The sequence below is a fragment of the Camponotus vicinus genome, unplaced genomic scaffold (genome assembly GCF_025532165.1).
Source record: "Camponotus vicinus isolate PSW18456_S1 unplaced genomic scaffold, iyCamVici1.0 SCAF_8, whole genome shotgun sequence".
In the NCBI taxonomy this organism is placed as follows: Eukaryota; Metazoa; Arthropoda; class Insecta; order Hymenoptera; family Formicidae; genus Camponotus; species Camponotus vicinus.
The window spans coordinates 1,726,625-1,745,575 of NW_028141980.1; the positions used below are offsets into that span (position 1 = coordinate 1,726,625).

An 18,951-nucleotide genomic window follows, 5' to 3' on the forward strand; every position below is an offset into this window, starting at 1 on the left:
AAAAACACTAAATTTATCCGGTAGCACTTGTGACCTTTCTTTTGGAAAGGATTGCAGCATTTTGGCGGAGGTGTCATTACAACTTAGACAATAGACTTACTGAACGACAATGCGTCTGCTCGAAGAAAAAAAAAACAAAACAAAACACAACACGCCGTGTCGATTGTTGCTTGTTTTTCAACCAATGATATCGATACAGTAGATTGCGATCTGTTTTTTTTTTTTTTTATAGTAATATACCAACGAACGTATTTGTTATTTATTTGAATACTAATGTTAAATAATAAACATTTTTCAAGTCACAGTTAAATAAGATTAATAATTTCAAAAGTTGCAATGATAGAAAGCGAGTCTGTAAGGTAGATAACCCGATGCGAGTCTTCTGTGACAGATATCTCGTTCGTACATTTCACATTAAAATATTCATAACTCTTATTCTATTTGGAAATACAGTAATTTTCTTTCGCGTAAATATAGCTTAAAGCATAAGGAATATTATGCTTCAAAGCTTTTTTTTCTAAACCTACGAGAAGTAAATTAATTTTTTAATTGTTTATTTAAAAATTAATTATTTAAAAACAAATTTTAAATTTTCATAAATTTTATTTTTTATTTCTTTTAAATTATTTTTCACGAATCTACCCTCAAAATTTCATCAAATTTCATCGAGTACTTCCGGAGATATATCAATTTGAAAAAAAAGTCGTTTATAAATTAATTTGTTTATAACATCGCCAAAAATGCGAATTTTTTGACAAAAATTTTTCTGAGTATTCTCTACACATATAGCAACGTAAGTGTGCACTAAACTGATTGGGATTCAATAGGTCCATTTTTAGTGTCAGAGCACTTTCTGAGACGGTTAATTGTATTATCTATGCCGAATTCGATAATGTCATAGAAATCGACTCGTCTCGTCAGGTCATCGTCGATTTTTCGGGGTAGATTTTTTATAGACGCTTAAAATTGTTCCCCCTCTACTTCGCTCAAAACGCCGACATCAGTGCGCAACATTTCGAAAAATATTCAGTTTCGTTGGAGACACGCTCGGCATCGTTGTTTCACATAGAGCCTCGCGTCGAATCACATAAGTTTTTTCGTAAGATGGATATAGTCGTTGATATTCAGGGTTTCCGCGATGCGGAGAAAAAGTTTATTCCTAAGGAGGTTGCTGTTGTAGCGATTGACGCTCCAATCGTCAATCATTGGATTATGATACCGCTGCATTCGTTTGCCGAATTACCCGAAAAAATAAGGCAAGAAAACAACTGGCTCACGCGAAATCATCACGGTATTGAATGGTTCGATGGCGAAACTAATCCGAAATATTTTACATCGCAACTGCGGTAAATTACAAGATGCGCGCGTCACATTTATGTTAGAGGAAACGAAAAAGCGAGTTATTTGCAGAATCTACTTTCTAGAAATATATATAATTTGGAAGGCATCTCACCGGCATTCAAAAATTTGACGGTAGAAGAAGAGTGCGGACATCACGGATTTCGAAAGTTCGGAATCTTTCATTGCGCATTACGCAACGCTCACAAATTAAAAAGCTGGATAGTTGCGCAAAATAATTTCAACAGCGACGGAGACAGCATTACTCAAATGACTTGTAGTTCTCCCGAAATTTTGATAGTAAGCGACGACGACGATGAGGATGAAAATGAAAATATTAAAGCACAATCAAATAATAAAATAGAGAAGAAAAATCTGCAAAAAATCGAACGTACGACTATTAATCGCTCCACGCAAACTGCCATTGAAAATCTGTTAGCTGTACAAGCCGAAAACAAGCCACCAAAAGAAATTATTCAAATAATACCGCTTGTTCGCTCGTCTTCGCTGCAAACAAATGGACTCTCGCGAAATTCTGCAAGCATTGCGTCAGCTAGATGCCATACATGTGGGAGTCTATCCTGCCGACAGATTGCCGATGGTGTGGACCAGGTCGACGGCCATCGTCGCTAATACGGACAATCATAATTGCCCTGGAGAACACTGGATCGCTTTCTTCCTCGACGAACACGGTACAGGGACATACTTCGATAGCTACGGAATACCGCCCTTGTATCCCGGTTTTTTCCTTCATCTCCGACGAAATTCCAACATTTATCGATGGAATACCGAACAACTACAAGGACTTTTCTCTCAAACCTGCGGACGCTACAGTTGTGTATTTTTATATTATATGTGCAGCGGTTACGATCTTGATGGATTTCTTAGTCTTTTTTCCGAAAATTGCGAATATAACGATCATTTAATCGTAGAATTATTTCATAAAATTTTTCTTCGCGAAAAGAAACATGAAAAATATAATGTTAATTAATAGCGTGTTTAATTGTAAGAAGATATAAAAAATATTTTTGCGAAGTACTACGAGTTGTATACAGGTATATTAATAAATGTGAAAATTTTTTGCGAATATAACGATCATTTAATCGTAGAACTATTTCATAAAATTTTTCTTCACGAAAAGAAACAAAAAAATATAATGTTAATTAATAGCGTGTTCAATTGTAAGAAGATATAAAAATATTTTTGCGAGGTATTACGAATTGTATGCAGGTATATTAATAAATGTGAAAATTTTTTTATCTTAATTCATGTTTAATACTTTTAGTTTTTCCCTTCTTCTTTATAACACCCTACCTCGCGCTCAATCATCTTTTTACCTCTGTAGTGCAATGTAGTCTAATTATAATTATTGTCTCGTGCTGAGACTTTGTCTTTTCCGATAAAGCGCGTCATGAACCGTTCGAGCGGAGGGACTTGTTTCGATATTCCATAGTGGGCCCCGAGACGGAATGGGGAGGTAAGGATTGTTTCCTCGAGACATATACCAGCTACCCCCCGAAAGTCGGTAGATGGGGGGTTCGTTCTGCCAAGACGTAGCGAGACTAAGGGTTAGGTAACGGGAATTTGACTTGGAACCCTATACAGGTGGACCAGAGCTGGAATGGGAGGAGGATTGCTTCTTCGAGTCTAGTACTGTAGGGAAATAAAAATTTGATAAATCGGCGACATAGGCGGCGTCGACCAATCACAGCTCTGGGCCACTATGGTGCAAGCCATTTAAAATCGAGACTTCGGGAGGTGGGGTATTGTTTCTTCGAGTATTTAGCACCTAAACCAACTTATCAATATCCTAGTCCACCAATCAGAACACCTCCCTCCACTTCACCCGGCCACGCCCACGGCGCCAGGGGCCGAGTGGTGGGGGTTTGTTTTGACGCACCATAGTGGCCCATATCTACTATTATTTCAAATTTTCTAATTGCTATTATTATTAATCTTTCTTTATTTAATTTGTTATTTCGTTATTTTATTTTTGTTATTTTCTTTTTAATAAATGTATTATAATTTTTCGATATTAAATTCGCGTAATTTATTTGAGTGTTCGCCTTTCGTGATTGTTAAATTCCGTTGTGTTTGTCGAATTTCGAAACTGCCAAGGCCTCGTATAAAACAAATAATTTTTCCATAGACCCTGCCCCTCTACCATTAGGCGAGCTGGTTGGCCCGTAGCGAATGAGGCACGCGTTTCTCGCGTTATTTTGGCGTTTAGCGAACTGATACGTGAAAGACCGTATCTGGCGCCCAATTTCGAGATCTCGAGATGGCCTTCATTTCGCCGCGGCTCGCGCGGAACCCCCTCCATCTTAGTTCCTCCAAGCGCAAGTATCTCTATCCGCCTTGTGTTTTTGACGACGTTTTCGCTCCCCCTCGCATCCTCCTCTCTAACATCTCGAGGAGGAATATTGTATAAAATTATCAATTAAAAACGTCGCAATATATATATATATATATATATATATATATATATATATAAATGTATATATATACAGGGTGATTCATATAAAGTGACCGATGTGAATATTAACTAAAGTTGAAAAGCTATGAAAAAATTTTTATACCAAAAGATGTTTGACACAGAGGGGGACATCATATGGTACAAACGATATTTTTATAGATGAAGGCATTAAGGAGATTTCAAGATCAACTTAATTTTTTAAAATGGAACCCTCTATTTTTTATTACATATTCTTATAGCTCATCTCGAGAGCTTTTTAAAACACTATAATTAAGTTAGTTTTCATTAAGTACTTTCCGAGTTATGAGGCTTGAAATCATTTCTTAATTTTACATAAACTATAAAATATCTAGTAAAATATTCATTTTTCAATTATTTTACCGTAATACTTTTATGTACAAAATAATGAGAGGAATCAATTGGTGTAAAGAAAAAACATAGATGTTTTTTTCTTTACACCAATTGATTCCTCTCATTATTTTGTACATAAAAGTATTAAGGTAAGATAATCGAAAAATGAATATTTTACTAGATATTTTATGGTTTATGTAAAATTAAGAAATTATTTCAAGCCTCATAACTCAAAAAGTACTTAACGAAAAGGTACTTAATTATAGTGTTTTGGAAAGCTCTCGAGATAAGCTACAAGAATATGCAATGACAAATAGTAGGTTTCATTTAAGAAATTGAAGGTGACCTTCATGTGACCTTCAAATAACTCTTCAAGGTCAAACCAATGGTACCATCTTATGACCCCCTCGAAACCATACAACATTTTTTTCTAAAATGCACCGTTTGTGAGATATTTAGGGGTTTCCACACTTTTAACAAACCCTGTATATTCACACAGCATGCACATCCAGAAGATGTTCAGAAAATACCTCCAAACATATATATTAGGGATGTGTTCTGAATATCTTCTGAATATGCATGCTGTGTGGATATATATATTCCTTATTATCACAAAATAATAAATATATTGTAAAATTATCTTACGATTGTTAACAATCTTTATATTCAACAGATAAACTATATAAATATGAGCGTCTGTCCTTGTATTTACTGAAAATTGAACAAGTACGCTTATAGCGCTGAAAGCGTATTTTACTATATAATAATATATATATAATATTATACAGGGTGTCCCATTTTAACTTGGACAGTAAAATATCTCAAAAACTAAGCCCAGCAAACAAAAATGTTTCAGACAAAAGTTGTTTGGTTTCAAAGGGGCCATAAGACGGTACCATTGGTTTGACCTTGAAGAGTCATTTGAAGGTCACGTGAAGGTCACTTCAATTTTTTTTAATGGAACACCCTATATATTTTTGCACACTCTTGTAGCTTATCTCGAGAGCTTTCCAAAACACTATAATTAAGTACCTTTTCGTTAAGTACTTTTTGAGTTATGAGGCTTGAAATAATTTCTTAATTTTACATAAACCGTAAAATATCTTGTAAAATATTCATTTTTCGATTATCTTACTTTAATACTTTTACGTACAAAATAATGAGAGGAATCAATTGGTGTAAAGAAAACACATAGTTGTTTTTAAGAAAAAATATGGAATAGTTAATTGCAAATTACATATTTTTTCTTCAAAACAACTATGTGTTTTCTTTACACCAATTGATTCCTCTCATTATTTTGTACATAAAAGTATTAAGGTAAGATAATCGCAAAATGAATATTTTACAAGATATTTTACGGTTTATGTGAAATTAAGAAATTATTTCAAGCCTCATAACTCAAAAAGTACTTAACGAAAAGGTACTTAATTATAGTGTTTTGGAAAGCTCTCGAGACAAGCTACAAGAGTGTGCAAAAATATATAGGGTGTTCCATTTAAAAAAATTGAAGTGACCTTCACGTGACCTTCAAATGACTCTTCAAGGTCAAACCAATGGTACCGTCTTATGGCCCCTTTGAAACCAAACAACTTTTGCCTGAAACATTTTTTTCTAAAATGCACCGTTTGTGAGATATTTAGGGGTTTCCACACTTTTGACAAACCCTGTATATACAGGGTGTTTCATTTTAATCCGACCAGTCGAATATCTCGAAAACCAAGCCCGGGAGAGAAAAATATTTCAGACAAAAGTTGTTTGGTTTCGAGGGGGCCATAAGATGGTGACAATGATTTGACCTTGAACAGTCATTTGAAGGTCACATAAAGGTCACCTTAAATTTCTTAAATGGAATACCCTATATATTTTTGCACATTCTTGTAGCTGACATCGAGAGCTTTCCAAAACACTATAATTAAGTACCTTTTCGTTAAGTACTTTTTGAGGCTTGAAATAATTTCTTAATTCTACATAAACCGTAAAATATCTAGTAAAATATTCATTTTTCGATTATCTTACCTTAATACTTTTACGTACAAAATAATGAGAGGAATCAATTGGTGTAAAGAAAACACATAGTTGTTTTGAAGAAAAAATATGTAATTTGCAATTAACTATTCCATATTTTTTCTTAAAAACAACTATGTGTTTTTTTTACACCAATTGATTCCTCTCATTATTTTGTACATAAAAGTATTAAGGTAGATAATCGAAAAGTGAATATTTTACAAGATATTTTACGGTTTATGTAAAATTAAGAAATTATTTCAACCCTCATAACTCAAAAAGAAACGAAAGTGTACTTAATGATAGTGTACTTAACGAAAATGTACTTAATGATAGTGTTTTGGAAAGCTCTCGAGATAAGCTACAAGAGTGTGCAAAAATATATAGGGTGTTCCATTTAAAAAAATTGAAGTGACCTTCACGTGACCTTCAAATGACTCTTCAAGGTCAAACCAATGATACCATCTTATGGCCCCCTCGAAACCAAACAACTTTTGTCTGAAATATTTTTCTCTCCCGGGCTTGGTTTTCGAGATATTCGACTGGTCGGATTAAAATGAAACACCCTGTATATATATATATATATATATATATATATATATATTTCTTATTGCTATCACTCATTCCTATCTTAAAATATATTTATTTACGTTAATAACTATGTATATGCAATATTTACCAGTGTATACGATTAAAAAAAATTGTTAAAAATATGAGAGCAAGAATAAAAAAATTAATATATACTTCAGTACATTGTTACATATTTTTTAATATATTGTATATATCCATTATAATTATTATTTTAATTAAATTAGGCATTTTTTCAAAGACTTGATTAATTTAATTTTATTATTCTTTAATTGTATTATATGTAACAATATTATATAATTAAAGAATAATAAAATTAAATCGATCAAGTTTCTGACATTAAAATAAAAATTTAGTAATTAATGGACATGATATTAAATTGACTGAAAATTGACTTATAATCGCCATAAAGTTGACTTCTAAGTCGACTTATTAACTGACTGACAGTCGACTATAGTCGAGTCATTTGTAGACTGTTAGTCGACTTTAAGTTGACATTCAGTCTGACTTTGAAGTCGACTTTAGACTTTTTCTGCCGACTGACAGTCAACTAACAGTCGACTTGGTACTGTTTGGGATGTTTGCTAAATCGATATAATTAAAAGCTAATAATGCATAATAGGTAAATATGTCGAATAGGGGACCCAGCCCCAATAACATTGACCTTGACATATGTTGTCAAGGACACTGTCCTGAATAACGTGCAAGAGGTTTTAGCCGTCGCTCGTTGTTTATTAAAAAGTTATTAACAAAAGAAGTTTTATAAATGGAACTTAATTTTCGGACACCATGTACAATAACAGACCTCTTGTCGCGTTGAAAGTTATAAACGTGAATAAACGTAAAGAAAAACGCAAAAAAAGGCAAATTAAAGGTAAATAAAAAAAAAGGTAAACAATTTAAATTTATATAGAATTTAATACAATTTAATACAATTAAAAAATATCACAAATGTATGTGTACATACACGCGCGCGCGCGGGGGATGCAAAGAGGGCCTTCGGCCCCCCCCTCCCGCAACCACCCCGCCAGGAGGCAAGGTGGGCCTCGCTTTACAACTTACAGCATATATCCATTGTGATTGAACTCTTCGCAATGCGTCCCCTACCGGCGGGGTGGTTGCGGGAGGGGGGCCGAAGGCCCCCCTTGCACCCCTCCGCGTATGTGTGTGTGTGTGTGTGTGTGTGTGTACACATACATTTGTGATATTTTTTAATTGTATTAAATGTATTTAAAATAATTATTTTTTTTATATAACAATTAAGTTATTGTACATTTCTATTATAATCAATGTACTTGCTAATGAACATATATTATTGACCTATGCGTTTCATCTAACAAAGTATATGTGTGGACACAGTGTGTTCCGTCCCCCTGCGGGGGGCTCCACTTTCGGAAGATATAACCTAATCCAAACCTATTTTTGACTTAAAACTAACATTTAATTTAAATCAGAAATAGGTTTGGGTTAGGTTATATCTTTTGAAAGTGGAGCCCCGTAGGGGGGCGGAACACACTGTGTCCACGCATGCACTTTGCTAGATGAAACGCGGTTCACATGGGTTGACTGACTTCTTACATGGTATATATAATGGAAACTCAATGGATATACGAACATAAATTTTATTCGACACTTAATGAATTTAGTGGATAAATTAAACTCATAATATTAAAGAACGCATCAATGCGTTCATCATACTTGTATAACTTTTTGAATATAAATTCTGCAAGATAGTGTGTAAAATGATAATCACGTATATCATAACGAGGAATATTCGCTCGCATTTCTCTCCACAATCTTTCTATATTTTGGGTGTGAACCCCAGTTGCTGGGTCTACAAAATTAACCGTATGATTTACAGTTTCGTGTGTGTAATGAGAAGATAAAACATTGTATGCACGCCATTTGTCTGTATGAATTATAACGATGCACCCCTTGCACCCCCTTAGAGCATCGTTTTCCTGGCAATGCGATCCGCCGGAAGCTGCCGCCCGGTAGAACACCCGCCGGACATAGGCAGGGGCGCGATGCGCCCACATTTTTGAACAACCGCACATACGGCTTTAAGCCGTTAGGCTAAAATCAGCCGAACACCGCCGACCGTAGCCGATGTGGCCCGAACCGCCGACCGGCGAAAGCCCGCGTTCGGCGCATCACCCGAGCCCCTCCGAACGGGTCCGATCGCACCGTTTCCGAAAACCCGTTCGGAGGGGGTGATACCGCCGCGTGCCGACGCGGGCAATTAGCCGGTATAAAAAGGCCACATTTCGGCACCTAATCACCTTTTTTCGATTCCGCTCACGCAAGTGAACAGTCTCCGAACCTAAACCGCTCCTAGCAAAACAGCCAACATTCAAGAACAGGAGGTGGAGAGAACTCCTCCTCCACCGAGCGCTCTCGATTCTTGACACGGCTCATTCCATCTAATCACTCTCCGACCGAAAGTACGAATCAGAGCGAACTCCGGTTCGATCGAGTGATCTCGATATCGGTCAGAATATCCGACAGCCTAACGCCGGTGCATAAAACCTCAAGGTAGAGAAGAGAGCTACCTCGGACGAGCCGTTCTCGTCAGCACGGCGTTCCCGGAAACATCCTGTCTAGAACCGGGAATTATAAGTACATTTCCGAGAATAATACGCTCACGATCCGCGTAAAAACGGGGCTAGACCGATAGCCCAGACGCGCGACAAAAACGCGACACGCGCTACGTCAAACGGTCATCGACTGCGCACGATTGTAAACACATGCGGTATACGCGCATTCCAATGTGCGAGTCCGCTTCGAGATATATCGAAGCGCGGTCTAATTGTGCAACTCGCTGCGCTTACACACATATACACACGCCTGCGGCCCACTGCGCTCACGCGACACATACACACACACACACACACACGCACACACTGTAACACGCAATAAACTTGTATTTTCTTTTTATCGATACACGCTCTCGTTATTTCCGCCCACCTACCGAATTCTGATCCCGACTCCGACTATCCGACGGCAAAACGCGCGGAAGTCGTCCGTGACAGAATAATAGAACCAACTGCGACATGTTGTTGTATGAGACAGCAGTGTTTCGGCAGATCGATTCAATACAGGTATTATAAAAAATCTTTTCGTATCACGTTCAATGCCACCAAAACCCACTGTCCTCTAATACGTCCTGTGTTGTATTTTCTCTTGCCTACTTTAGCTTCATCAAGTTCAACAATTTTACCTTCCCCACCAAGTGGTGCTTGTCTAGTTAAAATCCATTGTTGAAGTAGCTAAAATTATATGACATTATAGTTGAAAGCACTTATGAACAATAACTATAATATTGCTCACCTCTCGACAAAAATTCGTCCAATCAACAACAGAATTATTATTCATTTTCAGATCATTCATTAAGAATCTTTGTCGCGATGGCGACATTATGACAAAGTAGGCAATGAAACGACAAATTTTAGTGAGATCCATATGTGTTCGTTCGAACCATGTTTCATGATATGCACTAACTTTAAAATTGCATGTTATTCTTTTCCGTTTTCGACGGTTGACAACTTTATAATACTTGTTTGTACAATGAAAAATATGATTTTCCAAAACGTTCAACAGTTGTATTTCATTTTTACACTTTGGACATAATATTTTGCTATGGACGACTTTTTTTCGCACAAATAATTCCACAAGACATCGAAATTGTATGTTATGTTAATAAATTCATACAAATGCATTATTAAATTTTGTGTTACAATGTTTGTCTCGAGAAGTAACTGTGGAAACTGAGTAGTTGTGCGAGACAGTAATAATACATACCTATTTCGAATCTTATGTTTATAAAATTGGAGAAAAGAAATCAAAATAGAAACATCATGTCACATACATCAATGTAAATATTTCTATGTAGAACATATGTACAACATATGTCTTGATTTCCACTCAAGAAGTACAGATTTAACGTACATGGTGTTCGAAAATTAAGTTCCATTTATAAAACTTCTTTTGTTAATAACTTTTTAATAAACAACGAGCGACGGCTAAAACCTCCTGCACGTTACTCAGGACAGTGACCTTGACAACATATGTCAAGGTCAAGGTTATTGGGGCTGGGTCCCCTATTCGGTATATTTACCACTTAATATATTATGCAAATTGTGTTTTAATGTAACATTATATATTTGTGTGTGTAATATTTACCAATGTTCACAATACATTTTGCCTCAAAAATATCGACATAGATTTATATCGAGAAAAGAATGAGCCCCTCCATCGCCCATTCCCGTGAGACGCAACCATAATATTTTTTTTCGTTTCTCCGATATTGCAAACGAGATATTTGCATTGAAGCGTCTTTTTGCAATGATATTCATTATAATATAATTCCAAAATGATAAATTTTTATCATTTTGGAAAAGGCGACAATTTGTTTTTTACAACAATTTTTAAGAAATGTTTCCTCATATATTTTACGTCATTGGAGTATTTCTCATTACAAGGATTTCCTCCTAAGGCTATAGTTGCAGCAAAAACTGCAGCATAAATTCCACAACATGTGCTATCAGGTTGTGTTTGAACTTTTTCAAATATTATACTATTTTCGTTTATTTGTGGATAACGGCGACGAATGTAATTTTTTTCTTTAGGTACCAATTTGTTGTATGAACAGCCGGGTAGGCTATCGTAAATTCGAAGCTTGATACCGTCAAAAAAAATACATCGCCAGTGATCGCTACAATTTCCTCCAATAATTTGTATACTTTTGTCACTACGACTTGCTACTTTGTGTTTCAAAACATGAATTATCTCTTATAACGCGTAAAAATCGATCCAATGATTCATTTATTTTACTATGTACAGGTAATACATTATCCTTTACTAAATGTAAAGGAGCAACCGAATTATCTAAAAATTCTTTTTGTCTTGTCATATCGTCCTCAGTTAGTTCTTCATTTTTCGAACAACTAACAACGATGCAATCGTCATTTTGTTTTGTACTTAGATTAGTAACAGTTGCTTCCATTGTTAAAATATTAGAGTCGAAACATTTATTTTCTTGTATAATGTTTTCGTCTTCTATATTACATCGTCGAAGACTTTTTCGATTTATTTTTTCGATTGCTTCTTGTTGAGCTTCTATTATATATCTTGGATTTCTATTTGGCATATGTCTATTATGCCGACTATCCAAGATTTCTGGAAGCATGCAATCATAATAGAAACATGTTAAAAAGGGCAACATTTGATTATTCCAAAATACATTGTCCCTATTTACACGTATTATTTTCAAGCTTTCGGGCGTCCACACAGCAAAAATATAATAATCTCGCTGCGTTATATTTAACTGGCCTTGAACTTGATAGAAAAATCGGTGATTCCAATTCATCTTATCTGGCTTGTTCTTATCAAAGATGCCTTTTAGTTGAGGCAGTATTTTTATGGCCTCTTCTACTGTTAAATGTTCAGCTGATAGAGGACATTTTATTTCTACCAGACCATCTTCATCTATGTGTCCGTCAGGAGAAGCACCCAAGCATGGATTTTCAATATCAATGAATAATCCGCAAGTTTTAATGTCCTTCTTCAGTGTTACAGCCAATTCTTTTCTCGCCATTTTTTCCATCTCGCGACCATATTTTATAGCTGCAGTATCGATAGAGGGAGGAAATAAAATATTTTTCACAGTCGCGGCGCAAGATGTTGTCGGTCTCATGCGACATACGATTCCAAAATTAGACGCTGTCAACATTTCGTGTCTCAATGAATGCCACAAATCCGATTCATTTTGCTCCCTCGTATCACGTTCAATTTGTTTCCAATTCTTCCCATTTTCAAACAACTTTTCCAAATGATTTTGTCGAAGTTGCTCAAAAACATCGGGTGGAAGATCTGGTTTTTGTGATTGCGGACCGTAATGACAATCCGTTCCTGACTCCCGTTTAAATTTCTTTTGCCTTCCATTCATTTCTCGAGATTCTCTGGTTCTTGCAACTTTTGTTTGTCGTCGCTTTTCCACAGTCTCGACAATGGGAGGAACATTTTTTATATATGCTTTTATGCAATTGCGTGAGAACTTGTTGCGTATTAAATTGTACAACTGACCCCGTAATTCTAACATTGTAGGAACCTCGTTTACCAAAGTTGATGCGCTTTCCACCTATTTCTTTGCAGATTATCGAGTTGAACGACTTTGCAGGATTGTTGGTGAATTTTAGCAACAAGCTGTCGGAATAAAGCTCTTAAATATACGATAGCACTCTCTGTTTTTTGGTAAAGACCGTGCAATTTGAGATATGGAACATAATTTTTCTTCGTCTCATCACAGTCATCACATATACGACTGCGTTCCTTACACAGTTTATGTTCACCAAATATATGGCTAGGAATATTTAATATATCTTTTTGTAATTCCATATCCATATCAGGTTGCTTTTCTTCTTTTCGTACATCAATTGCTTTTATCACTTCATTTCGTATGTTCAAAATGTTTTTTACAACATTTCGTAGCTGCACAAAACCACGCTTTCTGGGCATTTTTTGCTGAGTTGTTTCTGTTACAGCCCTCAACTTTTTACATAGATTGCGAAGCAAATGATTGGTACATTCTATTTTTTTCACGGTTACCATTGGTTCGCGATATGGTCTACTATCAATGATGGTCTGATATACGCTGCTATCACCATCGGCAATAACCGTTCTATAAATTATTCCATGCATTTCCAGGCTACTTTTAAAGCCTTCTGCAATTGCGTCGCTCTCCATGCTTGTAGAGCATGCGTTACGATCGAAATTTTTGTAGCATTTATGGTTTTTTGGTTCGATTCCGTTTCGTTTCGCTACATCACATATCATGCAAAATTTATTGCGAACACCGACGAAGAGAATCTTTTTTGTGCGGTAACCAATTATAGCACCAACACCAGAAAGAGATTCGAAGGTGTTGCCGTATGATCTCTTCATTCAACTACCATTCGCTACAACAGTTATGTATGGAATACCGTTTATAGTTTCTTTTCTTTCGAGAGCGAGTTGCTTTTCAACTTCGCCAGCTACTTTTATATTTTCCGTGGCTGTTTTCTCAAAATTATCGATTACATTTTCTCGATATTTAATGTGCTTTTTCGGACATACATGGAATATTCATGGCTGCACACAGCTCTTTCAGCTGGGCAAAACCAATTCCAACTGTAATAGTTCCTGCTACAACAGCCGTATTAATGTCCAATGTTTTTCGGCTCTGTGGGTTCTGACCAGATATTGGCTTCATAATTGTACATTTGGCATTTAAAGAACATTTGCGTCTTTAACCCGCGAGATTGAGATTTTATGAGTTTCCAATCTTTAAATTGGCACTCTATTCCTCGCGCGTGATTATCAAATGTTCTGTTGATTTCACTCCACATAAAAGAAATGTCGACAATGCGACGGTCTTCAAGCATGCTTTCCTGGATACGACCTATATCCAGAGGACCATTTTCGATAACAAAATTATTGTTATTTTCGCAAAGTTTGACATTTCGACAATACGTACCTGCCCGGTAAGCAAAATGCGCGCAATTTGCCAGCAGATTGGCGACAGATTTCCACAAAAGTTGCTAGCAGATTGGCATCCGTTATGTCCGCAATAGGCTCATGATTTGCTAGCAAAACCTCACAAAATCTGACAGCAGATTGTTAGCAAAAACCGAGCAGGATCTGCTAACATCACTTGATGTCAAATTGTCGGCAGAAACCGAGCAGAATTTGCGCGCGCGTAATCTGACGGCAGATTGGCAGCAGATCCCGAGCAGAATCTGCAGCTTCTGGTCATTCATATAAATAAGTAATATAAATACAATAAAATTAATTACTACAGATGTTAAATAAGACTATTATCGGCGAGTTATCGGTTAATTAGAATTTTCTTCTAATACAACATATAATATGTGATATGTTATATCGTAGTTATATCTCACATAGTAAAGGACTCAATTTAATTAAATTAATAATAAAGTAAATGGTGAAAATAATTAAATTTAATTTATAAAACTTGAGATATAATTTATTTAGAATTAAATTCTTCCTTTATGCTTCAAATAGACAGTAAATGAATAATTTTCCATTTATCCTATTGATTCCAATCAGTTTAATATTCTGAATCTTATCTGCTTGTATCACATATCAGAAATTAAAGTGATAGAAATAGTTACTATATTTTTGATCTTTTATTAATAATAGCGACTTTATATATATTTCTGACAGAAATTTGATTGCGAGAAAATACATCACATAGCGGTAAACGAAGGAACTATCGAATCAAATGCAGATTGTTGCCAATTTGCCATCAGATCACGCATGCAAACCCTGTTCTACTTCTGCTCTCAATCTGCAGTCAAATTGCGCGCACGCAGATTCTGCTTGACTTTTGCCGACAATCTGATATCAAGTCATGTTAGCAGATTCTGCTTGGTTTCTGCCACCAATCTGCGTCAGATTCTGTGAGCAGACTCTGTTCGATTTTTGACATCAATTTGTCAAATTAATTGGTAATAACAGCTTCAGTACCAAATTTGTAGCCGTTTTGCTAACATTAGTTGATAGCAGACACTTGGCATGATATGCTTTCTACAGACTTTGCTATCTGGGTGTATTTAAATTTGACTCCAGGCATTGCATCGTGGGTACTAAGGTTTGGGTACTAACTTTCGAATCCATCGTGTCGGAAAATAATTCCACCGATTTCTGAAAATCGATGGTTTCGTTGCTAGTATCCTTACTCATGCTATTCCTGGAGTCATTTTCCTCTTGACTCTTTATCAGCTTCAGCAACCGTCGCCTGCAAGGAAAAATAATGTTAAATATTGTTACAAAAATAAGATGTGTCAATTATTATATCACTTTACATAATCTAGAAAAAAGTAAAATCTCTGAAAGATAAGTGCAGTCTTTTGTTAATAAATCTATATCTAATTAGAAATGAACTATATCATATGATACAATACATGTTTTAACAACATTAATGTCTTATATCTTATAATAACCAGAGCGCACATGTAAATCGCATCTGATGTGAAAAACAATCGAAATACGAATCACGAATAGATAGTCTGTGGCATAAAACATCTTTTTTTAAGAACCAGAAAACGCACATGCAAATCGTTTCTGAGAGGATATTTTTAAAAGCAACCAGCACATGGATATACTGTCTGTCTCTTTGGTATAAAATATCTTTTTTTAATAACCAGAAAACGCACATGCAAACCGTTTCTGGGAGAAGATATTTTTATAAGCAACCAGCAAATGGACATACCATCTCTGGCATAAAATATCTTTTTTTAATAACTACTACTACTATTATTATTACAAACTACTACTACTAATATTTCTACTAACTACTGTTAAAAAGTACAGTTAATTTTTAGTTATAGATTAATAAATAAATAAAAGACTGCGTTATCTTTCAGAAATGACTATTTTTCGAGATTACTTATACTGTGACGTTGCCGTCCCGACGCACGTCCATCCGCCCCGAATATCTTGACGGGGCGCGAGCCGAGCGGCCGCGCCAGAAAAAGATAGCGAGAGCACTATCGTGATCTCCGGAGAGACGAGCTATAATTGTGATTTCGCATTTTTCTAATTGTAATTTTTTATTATTTTGTACGTCGGGAAACCCGCCGGAAAACAACCGGAAAAAAAAAGAAGAGGAATCTTTTTGCGACCACCGGCACGGCGCTCACAGCCTTCGAGTCGAGAGCGGAGATAGCGCCCGGGGATCAGGACAACGCAGAGTCGCGGGTGGAATTCGCCCCCTGCAATTAAAGGAGGAAAAGCCTCAAAGAAACAGCTGTCTCGGACCGGGATCACAGGGCCTGGTCGGCGCTACCCTCCGAGGACGGAGGACGAAAGATCAACCTTAAGAAGACCGCCGGTAACAGGATCGCAGACATGAAGATTTTCGAATTATCGGGGCCGTTACGGCCCCCGATACGGCGTTGCCGCGGGGCGCATTAATACCTCGCGTGTCGCGGCGCGATTGGCCGCGAATCCGCGCACCCCTGCGCGCAGGATTAACGCCGCTATCGACCCTGGATCGCGAGATCCAGGGAATCATTCTGGTACGGGCGCTCACAGCCGATAGTCGCTTTTGTAAAGTTCTTGTCGTTGTCGTGAAGTGTGTCGCCGTTGAGGTCCAAGCGAGAGAACGAGCCGAGGAACATCCCCCTGGCTGCGGGAGCAAGTATCGGTGAGGTTGCCCATCGCATAATTGTAAGCCACGTACGCGATTCCGTACGCGGACCGGCCGCTCTGTCGCCGTCGCCATTTTCGTGTCTCGCTGTCGCTCGGGCTTTGTACCGAGCTCGTGATTTTCGTGCATTTCGTGCGATCGGAGACAAGCGACCGAGGCATCAAGAACGATCGTAACGTCGGCCGTAGTCAATAAGGAACCGTTCGTCTCTCTCCGGGATTCAGGGTGTCGTAAAACGCGTAGCGACCGGCTCTCGTATATCGATCACGTGCGCGGTAAATCGCGGGGAATGCGTTCGCTATCCGTGCTGTCGAAAAGAGTTGTCGAAGCCGCGTAAGACATCCCCGCAATCGATCTCCGGGCGACTTTCGTGTATTAATTAGCGTGTATGTGAGTGTATGATCGTCGCGTATCGTGACGTTGCGAATATCGTGCTGTCTTTGTCGCGCTCGTTATGTGTATGATTTGCGTTTATTGCAAGATATTTGTCGTGCGTGTGAGTGTGTCGCGGTGCATAATAGATTACAGCGAATTAAGAAATTGCCGAAATTCGAAAACTGCGCGTGAGTAAAAAGGCGTTACGCCGAAAGGAAAGTAAGCGGCGTCCGACGGCTATCGAATATCGATCGCATCGACCGTGCTCGTCGCAAGCGAGATTTTCCGTCTTCGCAAATTGCTTAATTACTCTCGCTCAATTATTAAGCCTCTTTACGAACAAATTGCTGTCGATTAAATGAGCGGAAGAATAAAATGGAAAAGATCTGTAATAGGAGTCGTCGATGAGATTGTCGAAATTTCCGTTACGTTTTCGAAACGCCGTTCGGTCTTCGAAACGCCGTTCTGGCCATAAAAACAGGCCAGAAGAACTACAAATATCAGCGCTTTCTTATGGTCTCGATTTCGTATTGTTATTATTATCACCGCTATCGAAGAATTATCTGTTATACATTCCGTTATTTCAAATTTTCAAAGTTACGTTAACATCTGTTATATTTCGTTATTTTAAATTTGCTAATTTATGTTATTATTATTTCTCTCTTGAATTCGTTATTTCTGTTACTTTATATTTCTTTTATATCTCTTTTCTTGAATAAATTTGTTATATTTTCTTTTATATTAAGCTCGCGTAATTTATTTGAGTGTTCGCATTTCATGATTGTTAAAGTCCGTTGTGCCTGTCAATTTTCGTAATTCCCGAAAACCTCGCATAAAATAATTTAATAACCTTTTCAACAGACCCTGCCCCTCTACCGTTAGATGAGCTAGTCGGCCCGTGGCGAATCAGGCAAGCTTTTTCTCGCGTTATTCTGGCGTTTAGCGAACTGATACGTGAAAGACCGCATCTGGCGCCCAACTTCGAGATCTCGAGACGGCCTTCGCTTCGCCGCGGCTCGCGCGAGAACACCCTCCATCTTAGTTCCTCCAAGCGCGAGTATCTCTATCATTGTGTTTTTGACGACGTTTTCGCTCCCCCTTTGTCATCCTCCTCTCTAACACCTCGAGGAGGAATTGTATATGAAATTATCAATTTGTGAAAAACGTCGCAATACATATATACAGGGTGTAACTGAAAAAGCGCCCACAAAGCAAATAGCGTTATTCCTGATTAAAAATCGAGTCGAAAAGTCCTGAACCATTTTTTTCTATAATGCTTAATAAAGCGGTAATTATTGAATAAAGTTGCGCCAATAAGCACCGACCTATAGCCTCCTTGTCGAAATTTTTTTTAAGGAAACGCTTTTGACGGAAGAAATATGATTTTTAATACAAATTAAAGTTTTTCACATTATTACGCATAAGAATATTGCACGATAGCGGCATAATATAGCGCCGAAACGGCGGAGCGCTCACGCACACTACCAGGCGCGCGGCTCACTGACGTGCGCTCGTCTAAAGGACTTTTTGACTCGATTTTTAATCAGGAATAACGCTATTTGCTCCGTGGGCGCTTTTTCAGTTACACCCTGTAATAGTGTTTCATTTT

The 18,951-nt window shown here is 37.2% G+C and overlaps 2 pseudogenes; one reads left to right on the plus strand and one right to left on the minus strand.

Annotated features, from left to right (window-relative positions):
* LOC145976256 (uncharacterized) overlaps positions 1-13,501 on the minus strand; it is a 66,910-nt pseudogene extending 53,409 nt beyond the window's left edge.
* LOC145975823 (uncharacterized) lies at positions 1,105-3,243 on the plus strand (annotated as a pseudogene).
* Positions 13,502-18,951: the final 5,450 nt, after the last annotated feature.